Consider the following 8,059-nt stretch of genomic DNA (forward strand, 5'->3'; position numbering starts at 1 on the left):
ATTTTTCAAAAACATTGTAACATAAAATGGTAAATGCCTACCAGCACTTGTAGTGGTCTCACATTTGATAGCAAGCCCAGCAGGTTACTAAGATTGAACATCCCCACAAAATCTTCCTGCCCTCAATATCCTGTCTCATAAACATTCTGGAGAAAACTGGAAATGGCCACTTTTCTTCCATCAAATTCAGTGATCCACTTGTAATACTATTTGTGCTTAAGCTAACTTTTCAAACAATCCCATCATTTAAAAATTTTATGTGATGTGTTAACATTCCAGTAGTTGCCTTACCTTTTCAACTAATAAGTCCTGTTAAAGGTATTCATTCAAGAGAAAAAAACTTAAGTCAAAAAAAAAAGACAGTGCAAAAAATGCATGAGTGCTGTAAGAGTTTAATTGTAAGACAAAAGCACTGCTACATTAATACTTTAAACATAAGTAATCTTTCAGAAAAAAAGGTTCAGTGCAAATTAAAACCCTATGAAAGCCCACTGTAAATTTCATATGAAGACTCTAGAAGTAAACTTCTAGAACTGGAAACACCTGGTTCCAACAGAATTTGCTTGGGGAGAGTATGTCTTGAAAATGTTAAATGGTACAGAGAACATCATGTTAAAGTCAACCAGATACTAAAAAAAGACATGCTGATAGGTCTTAATACATAAAACTAATTGATTAGTAGTAGCATGCTTTATATATCAATGATTGTAAAAGCAATTTACAACAAATTTGAGCATTTCTAAGTTTTATTTACTGCCTTAGCCAATCTCTTAACTATACTGTAATAAAACGCCATTCTTCCCATTTTTATAATAAAAAGGGTTTCACTTCATCAGTCTCAGACTGGTGTTTTATATAAATGTTAAGCTCTGTATAATCCAAGGCCATCCATACAACAAAAAAGAAATTATGTAATTCCTCTTCTCAAGTGTTTATTCAAAGCATAGGTTCCATGCCATGTTAAATGCCACTTTTAGGTACTGGCGTTAACAGACCTCTTAAGTTTCTTCCAATTCTTTTTTTTTCCTGAGAAATACAAAAGCCAGGAAAGTAACCTTCCTATTCCTAGAGTGCAAACAGAGTATAGCCTCTTATAACAAAATTAAATGTATACAAATTAACCTTGAAGTACTCTCTCCCAATACCAAATGACTTAAAAGTTTCCCAAAATAGATTCCAATAACCTCTACTATCACTATTTAATAATTTAGTGCCTATCTCTACTTTCTTTGAAGACTTTTAAAGAATTTCTCCCTTAACTAAAATAATGGATTTGGATTGCCATTACAAGAACACCATGCTCTTACTTAGGCTCTAAATCCTATAAAGTATTTCAGATTTTAATAGAATAATTTTGTAAGGTCCTTTTTCCTTGCCCTTAGGAGAACACCTGCCTGCCCTCCACCCCCACCCCCGACTACAATTCCCTGCCTTTACAGGGCTTACTGGGGGAAATTTATTAACATTTAGGAATTACCCTACTGCTTCAACTTCATACATTATATAGTCAGTCCTCTGGATACTATTGCCATTTATAATGGAAGGCTGCTGGAATTACGCAACCTTCTTGAGAATAGAAAAAGCGCTAAGGACAATAGGGCAATATATAACCAGCCCAATTTGAGAAAATGGCAAGTCAATTTCTATCAGAGTTGTTGATTACCAATTCATAATAATGCAATGGATGGCTAAGATCAGGGCAGAGGCAAGATACAGACAATAAGGGGAGTGTATTGGCTGTAGATAATTTTAAAATACCAACCAACTCACCATGTTCCCAGCCTGCAGCCACCCCCACCACCTATTTTCCCTGACTTGATACATTACTGTTGCTCACTGTCATCTTGTACTCATCAGAATGTTAAAAATCTTATCTTTTTTTTTTTTCCAGCTAGACTTAGGATCCACAATTAAAATGCTGAGTGGTTTAGTAAAACATATGCCTTTGTTTTTACAGAAGATGTAAAAACAAACCCTTAGGAAACAGCATGTTTAACTCTATCTTATCTTAAAGAGTTAACACATTAAAGTCCTTAACACATTAGTGTGTAACTAAGATCACTTGGAGGCCAGGGGTGGTGACTCACGCCTATAATCCCAGCACATAAGGAGACCAAGGCAGGAGGATCACCTGAGGTCAGGAGTTCAAGACCAGCCTGGCCAACATGGTGAAACTCTTTGTCTCAACTAAAAATACAAAAATTAGCCAGGCGTGGTGGTGGGCACCTGTAATCCCAACTACTCGAGAGGCTAAGGCAGGAGAATCGCTTTAACCCGGGAGGCAGAGATTGCAGTGAGCTGAGACTCTGCCACTGCACTCCAGTCTGGGCGACAGAGTGAGACTCCGTCTCAAAAAAAAAAAAAAAAAAAAAAAAATTATGTGGGATATATGAAATACAGAATCCCAGGCAACACTCCCAAACAATTCTAAGTGATTCTGATGTAGATGCCTACAAGCCTCTTTGAAATGCCAACCAGCTTATAATCAACCCTTAACCCAAATTACCAGATTAAAAGCAACTGTTAGCAACTAATAGAACAAGTGGACTCCATTTGCACAACTGAATATTTATCTTGTTAGAATCATTTTACCCATGGAAATGTTCAGGCGACTCCTAAACTATGCTTAATAAGTTTGAATATGGCCAGTATTAAAGAAAAGATATACCCTTCTCAACACTGTCAAAAGTAGGTATCTTAGGCTGGGCACAGTGGCTCATGCCTGTAATCCCAGCACTTCGGGAGGCAGAGGCAGGCAGATCACTTGAGCCCAGGAGTTGAAGACCAGCCGGAGCAATATAGTGAGACCCCATCTCTACAAAAAAATTAGGCCGGGTGCAATGGCTCACACCTGTAATCCCAGCACTTTGGGAGGCCGAGGTGGACAAATCACCTGAGCTCAGGATTTTGAGACCAGTGTAGCCATGTGGTGAAACCCCATCTCTACTAAAAATACAAAAGTTAGCCAGGCGTGGTGGCATGCACGTGTAATCCCAGCTACTCGGGAGGCTGCGGCAGGAGAATCGCTAGAACCTGGGAGGCAAATATTGCAGTGAGCCAAAACTGCGCCACTGTACTCCAGCCTGAGAGACACAGCGAGATTCTGTCTCAAAAAATAAAAATAAATAAGCTGGGCCAGGTGTGATGGCTCACGCCTGTAATTCCAGAACTTTGGGAGACTGAGGCGGGCAGATCACGAGGTCAGGAGTTTGAGACCAGCCTGGCCAACATAGTGAAACCCCATCTCTACTAAAAATACAAAAATTAGCCAGATGTGGTAGCACACACCCATAGTCTCAGATATTCAGGAGGCTGAGGCAGGAAAATCGCTTGAACCCGGGAGGTGGAGATTGTGGTGAGCCAAGATCGCACCACTGCACTCCAGCCTGGACAACAGCATGAGATACATATACATATACAAATACAAATACAAATACAAGCTAGATGTGGTGGTGCCTGCCTGCAGTCCCAGCAACTCAGGAGCCTGAGGTGAAAGGCTCACTTGAGCCCAGGTCAAGGCTGAGGTGAGCTGTGATCACATCACTACATTCCAGCTTGGGTGACAGAGCAAGACCCTTTCTCCAAAAAACAAAAAAAAAAAAGGAAAGGTAACTTTAAAAAAAATATATTTTATGAATAGTTTAGGGTCATCCTTAAATGTTAGTTCATTGATAAACTGCACTATTAAGAAACTGCTTCCAAACAAATTTATTGAGATGTGATGCTATATTACGGATCTAGGTTTTGACATTTCAGGTTAAACTCACTCCAAACAAAATAATAAACTCAGACATTTCAGGATCAACACAAATACCATGGTAGAAAGATTGTATCCTTCCAGTTTCCAAAATTCCTAATATGTCAAAGGCCCTAAACATACCTTTAAAGTACTAGTCTTAACTACAAAAAGAAACTTTCCCAAGCACTAAAATAGTAAAAGCAGAGACTAGTTTCTCAAGTATATGACAGACAAGCTTAATAATTGGATCCTAATGAGACTACTTTTCAAAACTGTCAGCATGAACTGGCACCTGGACTGGTGTTCCACACCCATACTGTATTCTCAACTGTGCACAACCAAGTGCAATGAAGCAAATACCATCCCAGGATATAAAGAATAATATGCTTACATGACTTGTAACCCTATACACACTGAAGGTTAGGAAAGAAACAGAAAATAAAAGGAAACCCAGGACCCAAGGAAGAGAAATTAACTCACCTGGTAGCAGACACCTACTAAACCAAAAGGCATCAAAATCTGATTCAGAACAACAGACCTAGAAAGCTCATTACTTGAGAAAAAGTGGGATTCTAACCAGTCTACAAAACTGTTATGAGAATTGAGATCAAAACTACATAACACTACCCATTAGTAAACACAGGTTGATTTGATAATAAACCAGCAAACTACTTGTACATTTCACTTTGTTGGTCAAATTCTAGAAGCAGGGGTACTGAACTCCCCTGTTAAAATTTACCTTTTTTGTTCCCCAAACCTTACACCAATCACCCACCTACACAAAAAGGCTGCAAAAAATAATCTGTGTCATGCCCAGTCTCTTCTGAAGTCACACTAAAAACGAGTAATCTAAAAAATCTGGGGAATGGGGGATAAGACAATATTTCACGAGTTGGAGACCAGCCTGGCCAACATGGTGAAACCCCATCTCTACTAAAAATACAAAAATTAGCCAGGCTTGGTGGCACATGCCTATAGTCCCAGCTACGTGGGAGGCTGAGGCAGGAGAATTACTTGAACCCAAGGGGTGGAGGCTGCAGAGAGCCAAGATCGTGCCACTGCTCTCTAGCCTGGGCAAAAGAGTGAGGCTCTGTCAAAAAAAAAAAAAGAAAGAAAGAAAAGAAAAAGAAAAAATAAAGAAAAAGAAGAAACAGAAAAGAGAAATAACACTATTCTGCCAGCTGTCAGCAGTGTGGATATCACAGATTACATCACAGAACACCCTGATGCCCCGCAAAGATTTAGGAATTGGCAGCCCAAGTACCTGTAGAAACATAGACAAAACAGGTCAAAAGATCGATTCCAAGTTGCTTAACAATTAGTTCAAACCTCCAGATCCTCTGTACTGCTGGCAATTGACTCCCGAACCCTGGCAGAAAACTGGAGATGTACTGTCTTAAGCAAGTTAGAAAGAGCTGTTGGACTGAATAGGCACAGTGATGAAAACAAACAGTTTACTTTTTGAGAGCCCTCAACCTCTTTTTCCACTGGGATCAGAAACTGACCACCGTTTTTTATCCTTTAGGGAGGAGAGTGTAAGACTTCTCTGGTGAGCCTGACCAGCTTGACAAAACAAAAGGAATATATCAAGTGATTTCTCAATAAAATGACAGCCATATCACCCAACAGAGAAGTCAGTGATCGAAAAGCGCCCCTGCCAGCCCCACACACGTAACATTCAATTAGCATTTAAAATGTTCCACCAATTAGCATTTAAAATATTCCACTCCTAAACATGACCCAAGGATCACCAAACATCTGAGGAAATTTTCTAACATGAAAACCAGAAGCCAAAGCAACAGGAAAACAAAGCATCTTGGAAACCAACTTTTAAACAGGTTATCATTAATAACCTTAGAGATGAGAAAAAGGTATGTTGACATGTTATTTATAACAGATGGGGGGGTGGTCTTAGAAATTGACACAATTGGCCAGGCGCGGTAGCTTCCGCCTGTAATCCCAGCACTTTGGGAGGCTGAGGTGGGAGGACCACCTGAGATCAGGAGTTGGAGACCAGCCTGGCCAACATGGCGAAACCCCATCTCTACTAAAAATACAAAAATTAGCCAGGCATGGTAGTGCGTCCCTGTAGTCCCAGCTACTTGGGAGGCTGAGGCAGAAGAATTGCTTGAACCTGGAAGGCGGAGGTTGCAGTGAGTGGAGATCTTGCCACTGCACTCCAGCCTGGACGACAAGGAACTCCGCCCCACACGCCCCACTACACCCAAAAAAGAAAACTGACACAATTGAAATTTTGGGATGTTTTTAAAAGCTGACAAGCTTTTAAAAGGTGCAGTGGCACATGCCTGTAACTCTAGCACTTTGGGAAGCCGAGTTCAAGAGCAGCCTGGGAAACATAGCAAGACCTGGTCTCTACAAAAATTGAAAGATTAAATTAACAGAAACACATGTCCAGGGATTACACCCAAATAAGAATTCCAGAGAACCAAGATTGAGGTGGTAGATGGGGAAAGGAGAATCAGTTCAGTAGTTATTTCCCGTATCTGAAGAGCAAGTTTACACAATGACAAGGTTCAGTGAGTGCCCAGTACAATGTATGAAATAAACTCAAGATGCAGTTGTGAAACGTAAGAACGGTAAAATTCCAAGTGATTTCAGAGTTAAGAAATATTCCATATATAAGATCAAGATTGAAAATAAATTTCTGGGGCAAAGAACGGTGGCACACGCACGCCTGTAATCCCAGCACTTTGGGAGGCCAAGTCGGGTGGATCACCTGAGGTCAGGAGTTTGAGACCAGCCTAACATGGTGAAACCCCATTTCTACTAAAAAAATAAAATAAAATAAATTTTTAAAAATTAGATGAGCCTGGTGGCACATGTCTGTAATCCCAGCTACTCAGGAGGCTGGGGCAGGAGAATCGCTTGAATCCAGGAGGCAGAGGTTGCCATGAGCCGAGATCATGCCATTGCACTCCAGCCTGGGCAGCAAGAGCGCAACTCTGTCTCAAAAATAATTTAAAAAATAAATTTCTGGCCAGGCATGGTGGCTCACACCTGTAATCCCAGCACTTTGGGAGGCCAAGGTGGGCGGATCACAAGGTCAAGAGATCACGACCATCCTGGTCAACATGCTGAAACCCCGTCTCTACTAAAAATACAAAAAAATTAGCCGCGCGTGGTGGCACAGGCCTGTAGTTCCAGCTGCTCGGGAGGCTGAGGCAGGAGAATCGCTTGAACTGGAGGCAGAATCGCTTGAACCCAGGAAGCGGAGGTTGCAGTGAGCTGAGATCACACCACTGCACTCCAGTCTGGCAACAGAGCGAGACACTGTCTCAAAAATAAATTTCTTCACCAAACCTGAATTCTCTACGTAGCTAAACTTACTAATCCAGTGCAAAATACAACTTTACAGACAGGAAGGTCTCTAAGCTATTGGAAGATGTCCTGCACCAAACCAACAAAACCATAGATCTAGGAAACAGATCATAAATTGAGAGGCAAAGGGAAACCCAGAACAATGGCAAAGCCCCAACTCAGCAGTTATTCAGCAATTCAAAAAGGGCAAACAGTTCAGATTAGAATATAGAAAACCATCAAGAAAAATATGAAACTAATTACCAAATTAATGTATATAAAAAATCTTTTTTCAATTCTAGTTTGAAAATCAGTGTCTGCTGGACAGAAAATTATCTAGGCCAAGAGGTACTGCTAGAAATGGCTCTGAGACTTGCAATTTAAATGAGTCAGACATACAGAAACAAAATAGTACAAAAATCGAGTTATAAGTTTTTCAAGAATGGGTTTGATCTCCAAAAATTAATCCCTAAAATTATATCTAAGTAGTGTTAGTCTCTCATTTAGTACTAATTATCTGCCAAAAGTGCAGCTAGTGAACATTTTAACAAAACAAGCAAAATTAATCTGGTAGCATATTTTTCACACTAAACCTGGTTTTAATCCAATCTGTTTTTACCCCCTCCCCACACTTAGAAAGTTTTTGATGTGAAGGCTGGATGAGGTGGTTTATGCCTATAATCCCAGCACTTTGGGAGGCTGAAGGACGACTGCTTGAGGCCAAGAGTTCAAGACCAGCCTGGGGAACACAGCAAGACCCTGTCTCTACAAACAAAAAAATTAGCTGGGCACAGTGGTATGCGCCTGCAGTCCCAACCACTCAGGAGACTGAGGCATGAGGAGCACTTGAACCCAGAAGTTGGAGGCTGCAGCGAGCTACTGTACTCCAGCATGGACAGAGGGGGACCCTGTCCCTTAAAAAAATTTTTTGTTGACGTATTTACATAAAATAAGCATACTGTTTGATACCAAAAAGAATCCTAGCTTAACAACCCTAACACA

The sequence above is a fragment of the Macaca thibetana genome, chromosome 5 (assembly GCF_024542745.1).
Source record: "Macaca thibetana thibetana isolate TM-01 chromosome 5, ASM2454274v1, whole genome shotgun sequence".
Taxonomy (NCBI): Eukaryota; Metazoa; Chordata; class Mammalia; order Primates; family Cercopithecidae; genus Macaca; species Macaca thibetana.